Genomic DNA, 18,032 nt, shown 5'->3' on the forward strand with positions numbered 1-18,032 from the left:
CAGCAGAAATTAATAATGTATGCGTGCGTTGCATTCGATGCATCCTCCGGTCGTGGGAGATTACTATCGTAGTGAGAACGCAATTCGAATCTGTTTGATAAAGCTTTTACTACGTGGGCGTGGCCAGTGATCTTTGATTATCATCGATCTAACTAGTGATGTATGATATCTTCTCTGATTCTTGCGTATGCGAACTACGGAACGAGTGGTCGTAATCCAATTACCATTTGAATTTATTAAATATGTTTGCCTGGGTAATTATTCTTATGGCGAACACCACAAATCAAATTGTTGTTAAAGTATAGTAATAATAGAGGGTAATTCCGGCAACTGTGTTACTAAGTGAAGATAATGAAAGTTATAGTAAATGATTTTGTATGATTGAGTATGATTTATACTACTCTGTAACATGACTTTTGTCTCAAACGAAATTAGGCAGTTGCACTTTTATTTCTTAAATAGTGTCATCTGATTTTTATTTATATGTTAATGAATTTCTTTACCTGCATATACAAGCTATGAAATAATGACATCAAGAACTGGGCATGATATTACTTTTTGTTTAATACATGTTATTTTAAATTTGAAAACTCAAGCTTCACTCATTTACAATTTGTAACATGGGTAGAAAGGGGCGCCCAAATTGAACATTGAAACAGGAACTGCAGTAACTCTATCACGAGTTCTCTTAATGAGTATTTGAAATGATAATGAAAACGAATATTTTCATTGGCAGATGGAAATTTCAATTAATGCAGCTATTCGACATTGCTTTAATAACTTCATCCAATTTAAATGAAAAGATTTTTGAAACGGAATGAAATAATTCATTTTCACTGTATTGAGTATCATTTATACAAGCGTTAAATAAAATTTGCTGAACTTTCCATGTCGATCTCGTTCACAATTTTTCAATTTCAACGTTTGGGTACATAGGTTTAATAGTCGCGTTAAATAGTTAAATTAAAAGGGTTAGCAGAATGTGTTCGAACGAATAATTTTAATGAACGTTTCAATGATAGATATTTAGCTGTGGATAATCAGCTGTGAATATTTCTAAACATTCATAAATATATATAATATAAATATTAATATACACGTTACAATATTTAGAAGACGCAACATACTTTAATTCAAGTTTCCATTTGTTTTTATAAGAATACGAATTTGCATAAACATTCGCAGTTTAATTACGATTCAGTGGCAAAATGTATCCCACCAGTAATCTTCAAACTCTTTCTATATTCAAATTAAAATATTCCACCAAAATCACGAATATGAAATCAACAAAATACACGCTGAAACCAACACGATCATCAGTATGAAATTAAAACGCGCATACCGAACAGCACGATATTCAACGAAAAATGTAGAAGGAACGAAAAATATTTTGTAATTACCTCGGGTCCATTTAATTCCTTTTTTCGGGGCAAATTATATTTAACATCGGACGTTGCGTTCGTTAAAAAACGCAGAACTGAAACCACGGATTCATTACTTTGTAATTTTCAAGTCCACTCCGGGCAATGGTCCAATTAAAATTGCCTCGGTCCGCGTCGCGATCGGGGCGGGAATTCTCGTTTTCAAAACGTACGATCGAATCGCGAAACGCGCGCCCGCCCTACGGCGTTATTTTATTATTCCGTTCCCAGCAAATTATTTCGTATTGTTGCATGAAAAATTCAATGGTAACAGACTGGAACCGCGGCGAAACGGTTTGCGAAATCCGTTCCATCGCGCGATTATCAGTTTTCGAATGTATTGGTACAATCGTCGCGATTTCTCTCGACGCATGGCCGGTACGCGCGCAATGGAACGAATTCGTAGTAATGAATACCTTGAATGAAGTGATTAGCCCCGTAAATTGCGTGGAAACGATGACTCTGGAATAGAGACGGGCGCAGTTTTGATCGAATAATAGACAACGGATAAAACCAACGTGCGACGGTTTATTCGTAACGCTTATTTAATTTGACAGCAATTCGGGCAGACCTATATTCGTTTGAGGTGATATATAATTTCGTTCTGTAATTTAAATTAAATTCTATAAAATAATGTTTGTCTTTTATCAGGAAGACATTTTTCACTTTCTACTTATTAATTGATATTGTTGTTTAGACATGAATTTTGCCCATTTCTAATGAGGAATTTGTACAACGAAATATTTACGTTGATTCAAATCAATGATTTAATTTTTATTTATTTATATTATATTGAATTATTCTACTGGTATAATTATTATTACGTTCGTTCAAATTAGTATACCATTAATTTAGATACTCCTAACCATGCCTTTTCTCTACAAGTATATATACTATATATAAATTTATTTCGTATTTTTCTGAAGGACGCAATAATAATCATCCTCCTCAAGTCAGACTCATTCTGACATTTATAAACTCGTCAAGTGGACAGTGATTTACATTCGTAAACCAAACTTACAAGTAGAATCATGGTTGCCTACCTACACATAAAATTGATCACTTCGGCATAAATTTATTTTACGAAACGTGGTCTAGTCCTGCAAAAAGTGGACTGTTTGACATTCGTGGTTCAATCATAAGGGTTGCAATATTGGATCGAAGAAATTAAACAGTGCTCGTACGGATTAATCTAGAAATAATTTTTGTTTTAATTCCAACAGGAACGTTTTGTTTCGATGTCGAAAGCGTTTTCGATTACCGTGAGATCCGCCAGAACTGTTCCCTATCTAATTACGGACTCCACGAACAATCGTGTGAAACGAATGCATTGGAAACACAACAGGTTTACGTCACAGTGACATTAAGAAGATATATACGTGCCAGCTGAGAGAGTCAATGCGATCGAATCGCATTATGCATTGAATCATTCAAATGTTTCTCCCCCCTCTTCTGGGCGCTAATTATATTTCTGCACGGTGTTCTCTCTGGCAGAAAATGCCGCGAGAAATCGTAACGAACCGTGACCCACGTCCGTGCATCGCTAGTGATCCATCACTATCCGCGATGATCACGGAGTTATGCGAAGGACGTTCGTTTACCATTAGACACCATTAGACCATCCTGAATACGATGCATGCTTGTGTTACTTTATCTCGTTTAACAGTCGCGAGGTTCAACTGATTTCGTGACTCGTGATCGTGCATTTGCGGTAATAGAATATGTTATGCATATAAATGGAACCCGTTTATAATTAATATAAATGATATCTGCGCTGAAATGTTGAAATTGTGGATATGCTCTGTTACCAAAACAATTTACATGTTAATTACATTCTATAAGTATTATTACTAGAAAAATTATTATTCAAGAGATCACAATGAAATCCGTCGAGCTGAAAGCGTCATGTAAAAAAATCTTATTCTACATTTTCGATTCAATCTTTCGCGTAGAATCACGCCTACTCGCTTTTACCGCCAGTTACGGGCCACCCTGTGTATAACAAATAACGAATAATACTGTCTTAAGAACTGCCCTTTCATTGAAAATTAAATTAATGATAAACACTTTCGTAGACTCATCCTATAATATGCTTCTACGATTAGAAAATCAACCAAAATGGCCAAATAATAAATTGTACGTTTCATCTATATTTCGTTGATGGTCTCGTTAGCAATGCTGACCCAGCATTAAGCTATCCTCTAGCGATTAGAGTGTCAGCGTCGGTTGCTCGCGATCAAACGGAAATCTTTGCTTGGGAATGGCGAGGATCTCTGATTTCGATCATCCCGCCAAGAGAAGAAAGGGAATACGGAAGAACCTTGAGCGGAATCCTCTCGCAACGGTGTCCCATGATACCCAAGCGTTTGATTTATGCCAACGTATTTATGCGAACGTTCGCGCAGCTTCGAACGACAGGATAAAGGGATGAGGAAAAGGGAGACCTGCTGTCTACTCTGCCATTGTCCGATGATTTACGCCCGTCCTATTATCGTATGAAGATTTCTGGCAACATTGTCCCCGATGCTCGCCGTGGAACGAAAAAGAGGAGAAAGAGAATGTGGAAGAAGAAGACGGCTGGATCCGTGACGAAATCGCCGCGAGAAAGTACGTCGGGACGGGTACGACTTGTTGAGTGATTATGATTTTAAATGGACCCTAAAGAGGTCCTAATGGCGTAATTATATGGAGCAGGCTTTATGGAAATTACGTTTAAATGCGCTCCGTAGAACGCCTTCTAGTTTTCACTGCGTTTTCACTCCGTCATCACACCGATTTCTCTTTTTTTACTACTTCCATTTCCTTCTTTGCTGAATTTCAGTTGTCTTGGAGACTTTAACATTTTTTGTTTGTTTGAAAATATTTGCCGTTATTGGAAGTAACTCCACGTTGAAGTTTAAAGCAACGTTGAAGGAAAGTTTTCGAATTAGAATTTTATTCTTATGAATACGAAGGATAAAAAAAATCGTTTCTATTTTCAATATTTTCTTTCCAACAAAAGAATAATCCATAACAGAGAATTAAATTTATTCTATTATCCGATACTTTCTTTAATAAAACACAGTCGAGTTCTCCTATTACTTCGTATTACATAATGGAGGTTCTACCATAATCCGCAGTCGACGTGGTAGTCTTGATCAACCAATTGTACACAATCCCTCGCTATAATCCGATCGGTCGCGCCGAAGCACAGACGAGTATCGAGGTAAATGAGAAAATCGCTTGGTTCGTGTTTTTCCAGCGTGTTTCGTTCCATCAGCGTTTTTAAATAATTAAACCGGCTTAAAGGATCCGCGGCGCGGCGTCGATATTTGCATACGACCGGTTCCGAGCCCGCCGCGTGCTCCCTCTGTTAATTAATTAATACTAATTAATCACGGATGACGATGGGTCAACGATAAACTCCAACGTCGCGGAACATTCGCGGGCTGCTGTTCACGAGGCTGATCTTCATCCCTCTTCCCAACAAAATCAATAGCGTCATCATGGGGATGCGTATACCTAACTGTCCGTGAAACTTTTATGCAGCGCTTCAGCAAGAAGGAATTATTTATCACAGGGATCGCAGACAATTTTAATTTAACCCTCAATTCTGCTTCAAATTCTGTTATCTTCTTTGTTAACATACCTTAATTACATGGTACCAGGTAAATGTAAATATACTAATGTCGATGACAGAAGTATGATACATTTTCAAAACAAAATCATAAGTTTCCCAGTTTTTAATCTTACTGCTATTACATGCTATGTAAATACATTTGTATGTATATATTTATTGCTTCTCCGAATAGTTACGAGTCCTCCGTCTCCTTTTACAATATACTCCTTAACCTACTCCTCCCTCTCCTTGCTATGTAAATACATTTAACCCTCTATGGGCCCGTGTAACTTTTGGAACACATGCTAATACATCGACATTTTATCAAATAATTTTATTCTGTTGACAAGATAACGTATACGTCTTAATTATATAATGTCTCTGAACTAATAACAATATTGACGACGTGTTGGCAGCATCATCAACCTGAAATATCAACATAAATGCCTCCCATGCAATGTGATTTGAAGATGAAATTCAAATTTTGCTAGATCTTTATGTCAATGCTACGCTACTATTAAATTTACCGTAAATTGATTTTTTAAATTCGCTTCAGTTTGAAACTATCCTTACAATTTAACGGTATGCTACAGTTTCCTGTAGGTGCTCCTACAGTTTCTACGCTTGGTACACCAACAAATAAATTGCATTTGCACAAAGAGCCCCACCGAGGACTGTACCATAGTATAGAAGAAGGTTCAAGGGTTGACGTCGCGGATTACTGGCATTGGGTAACGCCGCTGCGCCTACCCGCGGTGCCTTCGTTCTTTCAGATCTACACAAAGCTAATTAGTCGCTCGTCTGATCGGCATGGAGAGGGAACGGTGAAAGACGGGGCAACCATAAACGGACGAATGACTAATTACCCGCGGATCCATTGGAGTGGAACAACGTTTTCGAATGCACGTTTATGCGGTAATACAGACCGCCTCTGTATTACACGGCGGATTATTAACGCGGATATTTGGTTCGCGGCGGCGTTCGTTGCAGCGTATAAACGCGCAGGTATACACGAGAGCAAGCTTTCGAGACGACGCCTCGGCACTAATTAGCGCCACCAATTAACGAACAGCGCGGCCCTGCCACCCTCTGCGCGCCTTTCTCTCTCGCTCCCTTTCCGATTCCACATTTCCGTCTCGTTCTCACCTTGCCGCTATTCCACCCCTTTTATCTATTGATCCCGTGACTCGGCAATGGGCACGCGTTTTTCATTCTCCATTCGCCCGGCCATTTTCATTTTGCGATTTTAATTTTCACCTCTCGCCCATTAAAACCAAATGAAAGGGATCGCCGTTATTTTTCCTCTGATTTCTTTCTTCCATTTTACAGAACCTCCCCTCTCGCCGCCGAGATCTTATCGGGCGCGAATGTAAATCCGTTTCGCGTCGAACGGACCCTCTCCGTGATGACCTCGACCCGGCTTTTAGGTTTCTTCCATTTAATAACAGCGAACGATGCTGACGAAGTTGTTAACGGAATCGAGCTTTCGTACGGAGAGTTCGCAGTTTTAGATTTAGGAGTTGTTTCCTCTGGCACGCGTGGATGATATGTGGTCATTTGATGTTGAGGAATCATTGTTTTGTTTTTGGATGAAGGCCGAGGGGTAAGCATTATTTGAGAATTTCTTCCAGAAGTAAAAAGTCAATTAGTCAGTATTTATGATAAAGGAATATTATGCTATGTCTATATCGTAATTTATAAGATTGGTATTGGAAGTCTACAGCTATAGAAAGAAGAGATCGTCTTAGGGTGAGTGTCTTCACTTTAGGTTGAGTTGGAACAAAAATAAAACTTTCTTATTTCCAAAGGGTGGTACCTTTATGGGATCGGCTAGGATGATTAAATTAGTTTTAAAATTAACGAAGTAATTGTGTTTTATAAAAACAAATTTTGTTTTCTAAAAGGAAAATTTACATTATCACAAAGAAGCTAGTAAACGTAATAGTTAGTTATTCTAACTATATGTAATTCCATATTTATTTTAATTATATTACGACTCACATATGGATATAAATGTTGAACATGTAACCCACAGTGGTCGCTAATAGCTGATGCGACAATAAATAAATAAATAAATAAATAAATAAATAAATAAATAAATAAATAATAATAATAGAATTATTATTAGAAAGTATTTTAAATTCAACCAAAAAATTTCATTTAAAGGAAGAAGTTGACCTTCGAGTTCTCTCTATGTGTCAATCAAATGGCAAACACAATAATTTTGTGTTATTACGAATCCTGTCATTCTCGGAAACTATTCCCGCCAACAATGTCAATCTATTCCTTCCTCACGCGCGCGTTAGAGAGCAAACAGGCAGGTAAACGCGAAAAGTTGATAACAGCGCGACTCGTTGGAAGGCAGCACGCGGAACGCGGACAAAGCGATTTTTTTTTAAGTGGAACGCGTTCGTTCGTTCGCTGAAAGAGCGCGAGATACAAACGTGTGGCGAGGTATTGGCCAATTGCGCGGTCGAGTCGCGCGCAGAGGAACGTTTGATTTAACGGAAGTCGATTTGTACCGACGAGATGAATCACGATCGGCGGGCTCCTTTCGCGGCCAGAACAACACGTGTCGCTTGAAAGCAAATGTATGTAGCCCCGTGGTCGGCAGCCAGCATTCTTAGGTAAAAAAAATCCTCCTGAGCTGACAATGCCACGAACCAACTGAGTCATCGTCGTTCACGAACTCGCCGCGGTTAATATATTTATCACGATGTCGAGCAAAGGTCGACTCGCCGACAAAGTCTGGCGACAATGCGATCGCGATCGTTGATGCAGCGTGCTCCGAATCCGGGCAACGCGTTTCACTTTCGATTGACGCCATTTTCAATCCTGCGGCGCGAAGACGTGTGCTGGAAAAAAGAGAACAAAGAGTTGGAGAGGGTAACGGTTAAATAGATTGGATCGCTTTTGACGATTTGTTGATTTGATACGATTTTGGCAAACAAGGCGAAAGTATTTTTATTTGTTAGTGATTATCGGTGTGCTGTTTGAGCCCTGAAGATATTAGATGCATTGCTGGCGGAACTAAGAAGTGTCTTATTCTAGGGACATGAATTAAAACGTTTCAAAGTCGAAGGTATTTTTAGAAATTATTATTAGGCATTTATTAGACAGTGACGTGCTAAAAGGATTTTTTATTTGTGGAAATTTTTAACTCGGTAAAAGTGTACACTCACTTGTTCTAGCCAAAATTCAAGAATTTGTTTTTAAGACTTCACCTTAGTAAATATGAATTTAAATCTTGAAAAGAGTTCTTGAATATTGTTTATGACAACTGCGTGTACCTCTGATAAAGATCGAAAAAAGGATTTTGTAGCATGATGGAAGTCTGATGATCCTTCGGTATCAAATGCTGTATAAATTGAATTTATTTGCTCTGTAAGTAATTCATCTACAGAAAAAATAAAAGCAAGGCTAGCAAACATCTCGAATTATTAATTTAGACACCAGATAACAAATGTTTTCGTCATTCTAGGAAATCAGAGACAAAGCGTAAGTAATTTTGCCATCCAACCAATTCACTTTTCATTCGTATATCATCAAATAACTAAAATAATTCCGCAATGGTGTAAGGAATAAAGACGACATCCGATAAATGCAATATTAAAATCCGTACCCCCTGCTACAATACGCATAAATGAAAAATTAATTCCAAGAGCAACACTCTTCTGCATCAAACAGGCTTCAATTCCCCATCGACATTCCACATTCAGGTAGCCAGATTTGCAAAAACTTCGAGACGAACAACATTCCTCCGTTTGATTCTCGGAACGACGAGTCACCTTGTTTTTCTGGATAACACCGCGTGTAACGCGACGCAGGTATTATCGAATATACTGTAACGACTGGGTTGAGTTATGAGATACAAGCCGCGAATTGGAAGCGTGTGATCTATCGACGGTAAATAAAGAGGTATTCGATACGGCGGAGGTTGAACAACGATATCGCGATCGATGATCTGCTATCCAGGTGCCTCGGCTAACCAGAACGGGCGTGCGTTTCTTTTAAATATCAACCGTTCGCGAGCAAGGCGACGGTGTAAGCGCATTCGCGCGTTGTTAGCTGCCCCTGGGGTTTGTGTCTAGCTGCCTATTGTAATTGTATCTCTACCACCGGTAACTGGACGTTTAATGAACACTTAAGATAACGATTGAAATAAAGATACCGTGGGAGCGGGCCCGCGCTGCCACGTACACCGGTCCCGGTGTACGTTTGCTGCGATCACTTCTTTACTCGGCCACGCGGTCGTTGCTTGAAGATACAACTAGAGATTTTCAGGAGGAAATAGCAGAGGTAACGACGTTAACGAGCCACGGTTGGCCTTATTCTTATCGAATACCCGGGAAGTCGCGATTCGACGATTTATGTAGATCCCCGCGACGATTTGGATACGAAGAATTTTCGTTGGCGTGTAAACATCATATGCCACGATCGATCTAAGCCAATTGTAATGGACACCAGGAATTAAATAAAAATTCATGCTAGAACTTTGGATATAAACTAGATTTTAATAACAAGGATTTTCGGCACAGAGATACAACGTGGTTCGTTTCGATTTGGTATTCAGTCTTTCTAGTGAAAGATGCAGTGTGTCTTTATTAGCTATGGCAAGTGGAAAAAGTAGAGAAGGAGAGGAACTGAGATAAGGATGAGTCTTAACAAATTTTCTAAGGGTTACTAAGATAAAGAAGCGTGTTGACTTAAGTTAGTTACGTGTATAAATATCAACTAGTCTGACGTTAAAAGGAAATATTTTAATTTCCTACAAAACAATGATAACGCATGCATTCCAGCTTCTCATACTAATCGCCCAGACCCATCATGCGACCACTGCAGAAACGCGTCTACGAGGAGCACGACTCGTCTGTAGTGATGGAACGGTATTTCTAAATAGAGACACTAAGATACCATTTGTGATAAATTATAAGTTACACTGCTACATATATGTAAAGAATGTCAATCTGATTCTAATCGGAAGTTGCAACGCGTTTAGCGTCTTCATTTATGGTAATATGCACAGGATGGTTCGAAGCGGTTGTGCTTCTACCTTAAAGGATTCAGTCCATACTGTTATACACGGAAGACGTTTCAAATTTCCGAGTGGCAGCAACGTGTCGCCATTCTCGTTCCACCAACCGGAAAACGAACATGCTCAGCAGAATTTAATAGAATATCCACGTCTGCCACTTTTCTGCATGTGTCCCAAAAAATAAAATTTTCAAGTATTCCTGTTAAGTACGTGTCGGCGCCTAAGAAATAATCCCTGAGAATTACATGGAAGATGATTATACCGAGGATTAAGAAACCTGGTCCTTTTATTTCGCAGCCAATAAATTGCGATTTTAGATGTTTACCTTCCAAGTTTATGACCCGGTTAGATTGGCTACAGGTGTAAACGACAGTCCACTCGTCTGGTCTCATTCCAATTAATAACTTCCTCATGCTGGAGCTACAACTGCCAGGATCATGTTAAACTTATTAACGTAAAACTTGTTAAGCTATCTACTTGCGAGAGGACAAGAGCAGATGTTACGCACGTGTACCTTAACAGGTTAAGCGAGATAATTAGATACCATTTGACGTCAGTTCTTTTCACTCCTGCATAGTCTTAATTCTTTCATTTTAGTTTTTGTTAAGTTGTTTATTCTTTTGAACATTGTTAATGACGCTTGCTAAAATTAAAGAAATTAATTCATTTCATTCCTTTTATTTAATAGTCTTTCATTTTAGCTTTTATTCCATCCATTATTCATTCTTCTAAACAGTGTCAAATTCGTTAGAATTCATTCTTTTAAACAGTATCAGATGATACCTGCTGGTATTAATTATTTCAAGCAGTATCAGATGACACTTACCAACTACAGTATACATAGGCCTCTAGGTCTAGGTGATAGTCCATTTGCTTGGCCTTGTTTGTTGTATTCGATGTCCCCATGCTCGTGATGCTACATCACGAGTCTTACTATACAGAAAGAAAGCAAGAAAGCAGTCACCACTAGGTTTCACCCAGTAAATCTACCAGCAATAATCTTTCTTTGAGTTTAGTTTCTTTGGAACTCGAATTGTTAATCAAATGAAAATCGGGCTATATCTTCGAAGTCAATCTAAGCTTAACATTCGTGGCAATAGAATGCTAAGAAAACATCTCGAGGTGCTGGTAGATACCAGAAAAAAAGCCTCGAATGCAAAGGGTTAAATATATACAAATACCTCAACATGTTAACTACAATCCCTAGATTCGTTTAACGTTCGCACAACACCAAATGTCACTTCCCAGCCAAACTGCAAATCACAGACACTCAATCAGTAATTCTCACTTCAACCACTCACATTTCTACACCCAATCGTACCCATGCCACGTACCCTACAAAACTCGTCGAGCTACACCGCTGTTCCTCCGCGATAGGAGTTCCCGCGACCAAAACGAGTCCCGCGTTAAAAAAATAATCGCGAGCTAGCCTCGAGGAGCGCGACAATCGCGCCACCCTCGGCAGCGCGGGGTGGGAACAGGGAAAGATCGCAAAACGAGGGAAAAGGTAGGCAGAACATGGCGAGAACGAAGAAAGACGGGGAGCGGACAATCGCCGGATGCCGGAGGCCCGCGCAAACGTGAGCGCAGGTGTGCCAGGCTTATACGGCGAGCGCCACGACAGCGGTATTAACGTGCCACTATATCGATATCGTTATAATATGCAAATGCGCTCGCACATGCGGACCTCGAACCGGAGAGTTAAGAGCAACACGTGTTGTTCTGGCCCGAGGAGGTACCGGGAAAGGAGATCATCGATCGCGATCCGTCCGATGCGGGCCGACTTCTGTTTCAAATCGAGGATCTCTATTCCCCCTGGTCTCGCGTTATTTTCCTCGCGTGTTCGTTCGGAGCGTCTTCATCCTGAAATGTCGCGGCACGCATCGTGCGTGTTCCGTTTGAAAGGAATCGTGCGCGGAGCCGATGGTTACTGCCCCGAGGAAGAACCTCATTATAGTCGAACACGAGGGAAGGTGTGATCTTGTCGTTGGAGATTTTTTAGGGACAGGTTCATTTTTGGCGTGGAGTGAAAAGGACGAAAGGTAACTCGTTATTCCCTGGGAAAATTTTAATTTCATTTTAAAGATGAAGAGTGTAGGGGTCCTTTTGCTATGTATGTTTGATGGAAATGGAAGGTTTACATTTGTTCTTCAATATCGATGTGCATCTAATTCACTTCGTTTTTATTAAATAACAGAGTGTTGATAAAGAGATATTATAAAGATTCTGTAGAACAAGTTCAAGTCTATAATATTCTAAAAAGTTCTTGGACTATTTTTTTTTCTTGGTTGGAGCATTGAAATGTCGAGTACATTCTCACTAAGTAAATTTGCACATGTTTAAGATAAATTAACGGTATACAGAGCTAGAGTTAATACATATTAAACTTTTCTAGGAAAGATAGCAAAGAAAACAGACATATCTACTCGATCATTTTCAAGCATAATTGTATGAGAAGGTGCATGTCATGTCTACATACACCATGTGCTATTTTAACCAATACTAGTCGCAAGGTGATTTACTGGAATCCCAAGACAATACAGTTATAGGGAAATTAGAAAAGTTCTCTTTTCCGCGGAATAGCGCGCAGTTTTATACAATAACCCGGAGCTAGCAATCAGTCGAAACAAGCTGTATCATGTTTTGCTAGTTGGATAAAATCGCTACCATTCTAGGAAAGCTATTCAATCAATCAGATTCAATTCGTGAACTGCCAGTCGGTAACAGTTAATTCTCCACTGTGAACCAAAGATGATCAGTAATTACACACATATTGTATACCGTTGTATATCGTTTCAGGCATTTCTTATCGAGATCATTCTCAACAAATTAGGACTTCTGCGTGAATTATGGAAAACTTTATTCAGTAAAGTAGTTATTTCGAACATTATAGTGGACGTCATTTCTTTTTAATATTTTTTTCAAATTTATGTTTTCCTATTACGCTGGACGCATAAATGTCCGCGAAGGCTTCGGAATAAGGTTGTAAGTATTATTTAATACACTAGATCATCCCATCCCTTGTGAGAACGTCAAAGAATTAAAAGAATACAATAAAGCAATAAAAAGTAATATGTATAAATTTATTAACCAATTATATAAGCGAACGTGGTCGGTCGTCTCTAGTAAAAAATGAAAACGTGAAAGCGTGAATTTAGTCAGATCACGATCTAATCGCAGCAAATATCTAATGACTTCAAATTGGATCTCAGAGTTCATATCTCTTCGGATCTTGTTGATTCATAGACCGCGCACCGCGTCTCCCCGAAGATTGATTTCTTCGCGAACCTTGCGCTGCTCGGTCGTTGGCATAATTTACGCGGGATTAGAAAATGTTTGCCACACTTCGAAGCGCCTGGTCTCATCGCTGTCCTTCTGGCGAGTGCCAGCCGCCGTGGAAAAAGCGATGCTTGACATTTTCACGAACACGCCGCGAGTGTCGGCAATAATTTACGAGTGCCACCCGCCCGCAATGATTTATCACGTCCGCGCGCGATACACAGCGATACGTTTGCAACAATACACGAACGTTTAATAGTCGACATTTTTTCACGGTCGAGTGTGTACGGTTGTTGTTCCGCCAATAAACGCTCGGGTGCGTGTCTCAGCTTGGAGCGTTGTAGCTCACCGCAAATTGCCAGGCCCGATTTCCCGCGGGTCGACGGGAAATAATCGAGAACAGACGCGGGTCGCGTCTCGCGGTCAACAATGGCCGATTGAGACGTACAAGCGCAATGATAAACGATACGAGGCGTTCTGCGGTATGCTGAAAATTTTCACCGCAAATGGTTTATCGCTGGAACACGGCTCTGCTCCAGACTGCGAGGCGAGGCGACATTGTCAGCGACAGAGCTGCTCGTTATTTTAATGTAGCTGTATTTCAATTATTATTCGAGCGGGAAATTATTCGTTGGTTGAAAGGTTTATTGGAGGGAGAAGTAATTACTCATTGTTTGAAATTTTGCGTAATCAGTTGTGAGGATTTCAATACCTGAGAGAAATCAATTATTTGTTTTGATCGTTATTGATGTTGTTTCTTCTTTAGAAGTTCTTATTTGATCGTTGTCATTTGAAAGAGATAAATTAATCATTAAAGTAATTTATAGGAATTAATGTACCTTATTATTGAATATAATACAATAAATTGAAAGGTTTCTATAATAAAAGTTATTTAGATTATTCTGTATACTTTTGTACTTTCATATGTATAAGTGGTGTTGTCATTTAAAAACGATAAATAAATGATCAAAATAATTAATAACAATAAATGTATGTTATTAATGAATATAATATAGTAATGAGTTTTCTAAAAGTGTCTTTGAGATTGTCTTCTTAATAAAACACAAACTGTAGCATGGAATATATCTGATTTATACATGTCATATTAACATTTCCACCATGACGATGTTGACAGGCATATTTTACTATAAAAAAAGTCCTAACATCCCTTTGGAAACCCTTTAATAAGTGTATCTTTATCTATCGTGTTGAGGTAGGGTAATATACAACAACACGTGCTTTGAATTAGTTTAGAAAAATATATTTGTAACTTAAATCTAACTAAACATCCTTACACAGAAGCTTACGATACGATCGAACCATACGCGCAAGCATATGACATCTTAGATGGCGCTCGAATTGTATCGGTCCAACATATTGCATCGAGTTTGCACACTTAAAAATTCTTGTTACTAATACCAGTTTCAACCAAGATCACCATTACGCAGCCAGAAATACTAGGAATCTTTGTCGCGATTGAATATAATTTAGCCATTTTCAATTTCGAACAAAGTGACTTCATAGTCGTCGCAAACAACATCAGATACCTATTTGCATAGATTAAATGTTTGATATACAGGTTTAGGCGACATTAAGTATCATAATGTATTAACGTGGCGCATTGGATCGCTTCGATGTAGTTTATCTAGTGGTATGCAATTACGAATGTTATTTAAGTAATCGACACTGTATAACTGTAATTCCTGCTTATGGGCGAACAAGTGTATAAATAAACAAGTTTTGATGCTGAATAAGAAGTTACCAATGCCGAGTGTAACTTCATTTATGGGAACCAGATAAAGAGAAGAAGAGTAAAATTTAATTAGAAATTAGATTGAAAGTAATCTAATTTCCGAGCGTGTTACGTCAACATTACATTTATTATACATATAATTCAATTGCAGCCAGCAAGACCGAACAAACGATTGCAACTTATCATAGTGGAAGGTTGCTCGAATAACAGGTTAGAAAATTAATCGAATTGCGTCATAGATGGTGTAAAAATAAGATAGCATCAAAAAATAAAAGTGAATTTTAGTAGCTTAAAAGAAGGTAGCAAAATTAGGTATACATACATTTAGACTCATGTTTTACATAGACATATCATATATAAATGAAGACAGATCAAATTTGCATTTAAAACACGAGCAATGGACTGACTTACCAGCAAACATTAAAAATTAAATATATCATATGTTAGATTCAGAATTCTAATGTCTAGAAGACTACGCAGGAATTACCTTAACAATCTCCTCCACCGACAACATACTATGTAACACTTTTACACATACTTTGTTATTAGAATTCTTTTTCAATTAGCCTTTCTGTCACAGAAATATAAAATGCTGTTAAAATAATTTACCAAATGTCCATACGTGAAGATTAATTAAATAAAACTCTTCCAGACATTTAGATTGCTAAAAAAAAAACTCTCACAGATGTTCTCCGATCCCTCTCTCTCAACCAGATCACCTCTTCAGGCAATAAACCTCTCCCCGGAATTACCTGCAAAAACCAGTGGTAGACAGCCTGCCGATTACAGCTAAAAATCAGCTGGTCGCCGAGGTACACGAGATCCCTTTCGCCGAGGCGCTTCCTAAACACCAATCCCAGCGGGTCGTCGATCAGGGTGGCTTCGTAGGAGCCGAAAAGTCGAGGGTTGGTTAACCAACCTCTTTCCTATTTGGCTGCTCGCAGCAGGCGATCACCATCGAGCAACAAAAGCCAAAATTGCGGAACATTAGTCAAACATCGCCACGCCGTAAACTAAACCCGCTTGCGGTCTCTCTGTTGCTGTTAGGCATGCGTTTCGCCTCGTCTTACCCAGTTGATCGTTCACCCTCTCGGTTCGATCGCCGACACGCTCTTTCGTCCGTTAGAAACAGACCAGAATCTGACCACCTGGTGGCACTAAGAGGTTCTGGATGAAGCCATCAATAACCCACGATCGAGTAATGCGCGTGCGGCTTCTACACGTGTAGAATATCGTGTATACGATGGCACCCTAAGTACTATCGCTGATATGAGCTTGGCGGAAATGTCATGAGAATCGGGGAAAAAAATAGCACCTGGGCCAATCGTCCATGTCGTGTCTCTTTAGAAACAAGGCATAGGGCGCGTTTAAAAATTTTCAATAGTGGTATACGTCTCGTTGAAGTGAATTTTATTTCTGTGATTGGGCTATCTAATGAACATTTGAAAAATATTTCTTGGACTTATATTAGAGGCGAGGAAACGAAATGGTGTCGTTTTCATCTGTAACGTGTAAATATAGGGTGAGTAATTCGCTGGTGTTTTGAATTCGTACTGCATCAGTGTTTGAAGATCAAACGTTGAGCAATATTATTATTCCTTATAGTTCAAAGAATTGTAAAAAGTGTGGCATTTATAATTGGTGGTTTTTTAATAGCTATGTTTTTTTACGTTTCATAAACTACTTGGAAGATACATGAAATCATACGTCTCACATACTAGGGAATGTGGTCATAAATATTAATTTCAAATTATAATAGGATTGAAATAACTGTAAATATTATGGTTAAGAGTTCCAACTATCGCTAAGTATGAAAAACATATTAATTATTTCGATTGAAATGATTAAATAATATCTTAAGGATAAGAATTTTCGCTAAACCGATACGACTGAATTCTACCGTGCAAATGATGCGCATCCATGCATGACGGAACCGCAAAGCGACCAATATAACTGTATAATGGACTTTTGACCGATGATTACATAAATTGTTTCCATTTACTGGGACGTTATTTTGATATATTACTATATTTCACCCTAAAAAGAATAAGGAATCTTGTTTGCAAAAGAAATGGAGAATTTAGTATGAACTTGGAAAGCTAGGAATGATGATGATGACACCTTATGGGGTTTTATGATCGTCACGAAATTCTCATTTACAGTAAGTACCTGGAATCCAATTATAGATAAACTCGCATAGGTATACTTAACATTGAATGTAATGTCCCCTAAGGCACGAGATTATTAGCGACCAATCGCTGATATTCACTCGCTTGAATTGAATAAAAAGGCCATTTTCTTCGACTGTAATCTTGTATAATCTTTACTGCTGAGTCATTCATGCCGTATTCTTAGTATTGTTGCATGAGAAGAATAAACTGATAAGTAAATATTTTATTGGGTTGTCCGGAAAGTCCATGTCGATTTTTGATAGGTGGTACAGATCTGAATATATCGAAATGGTTGAAAACAAATAACATGTATACATCCCTTAAAAGGTGGAAAGATTGTGGAACAAAATGGCACCTATGTAATTCAATAAATACATGTATATATATTATATGCCTTTGAATTTTTTTTAGAAATTGGCACGAACTTTCTGGACAACCTAATATATTTCTGTTCGAAAAATGAACTGTAGTATAATATATCTGGAGAAGCTAATTTGAGAATTTTTAAAAAAATTGGCTCACACTAAGAGAACTTAAATTATAATAAAATTAATATTCTGTAAAATAATGTAGAATATAATATACTTACATTCGTCCATGTAATATTACATATTTTTGTATAATATTCTATAATTTTGTAATACTGTTACGTATTTATAACACAGTCACTATGTTTACTTTCTGGATTTTATATTCTATGACTCTAAGGGGAAAATGTATTAGTCCCCATGTAATATTAGAAAACTAGAAGATCATACCATTACACCATTAAAAT

At 38.3% G+C, this 18,032-nt stretch overlaps 1 long non-coding RNA gene across 2 annotated transcripts; it reads right to left on the bottom strand.

Moving 5' to 3' along the window:
* Positions 1–9,509: 9,509 nt before the first annotated feature.
* Positions 9,510–11,561, bottom strand: LOC128894495 (uncharacterized). 2 transcript variants are annotated; one of them, XR_008461579.1, is made up of 5 exons: positions 11,389–11,561; positions 11,236–11,307; positions 10,881–10,987; positions 10,569–10,782; positions 9,510–10,480 (listed from the first exon to the last, which is right to left on the bottom strand). It is a non-coding gene; the product is annotated as an uncharacterized LOC128894495 (long non-coding RNA). The 2 variants fall into 2 exon arrangements; XR_008461578.1 differs by lacking the exon at positions 11,389–11,561 and having other exon boundaries at positions 10,881–11,339.
* Positions 11,562–18,032: the final 6,471 nt, after the last annotated feature.

This window comes from Hylaeus anthracinus, unplaced genomic scaffold (genome assembly GCF_026225885.1).
Source record: "Hylaeus anthracinus isolate JK02 unplaced genomic scaffold, UHH_iyHylAnth1.0_haploid 4, whole genome shotgun sequence".
Lineage (NCBI taxonomy): Eukaryota > Metazoa > Arthropoda > Insecta > Hymenoptera > Colletidae > Hylaeus > Hylaeus anthracinus.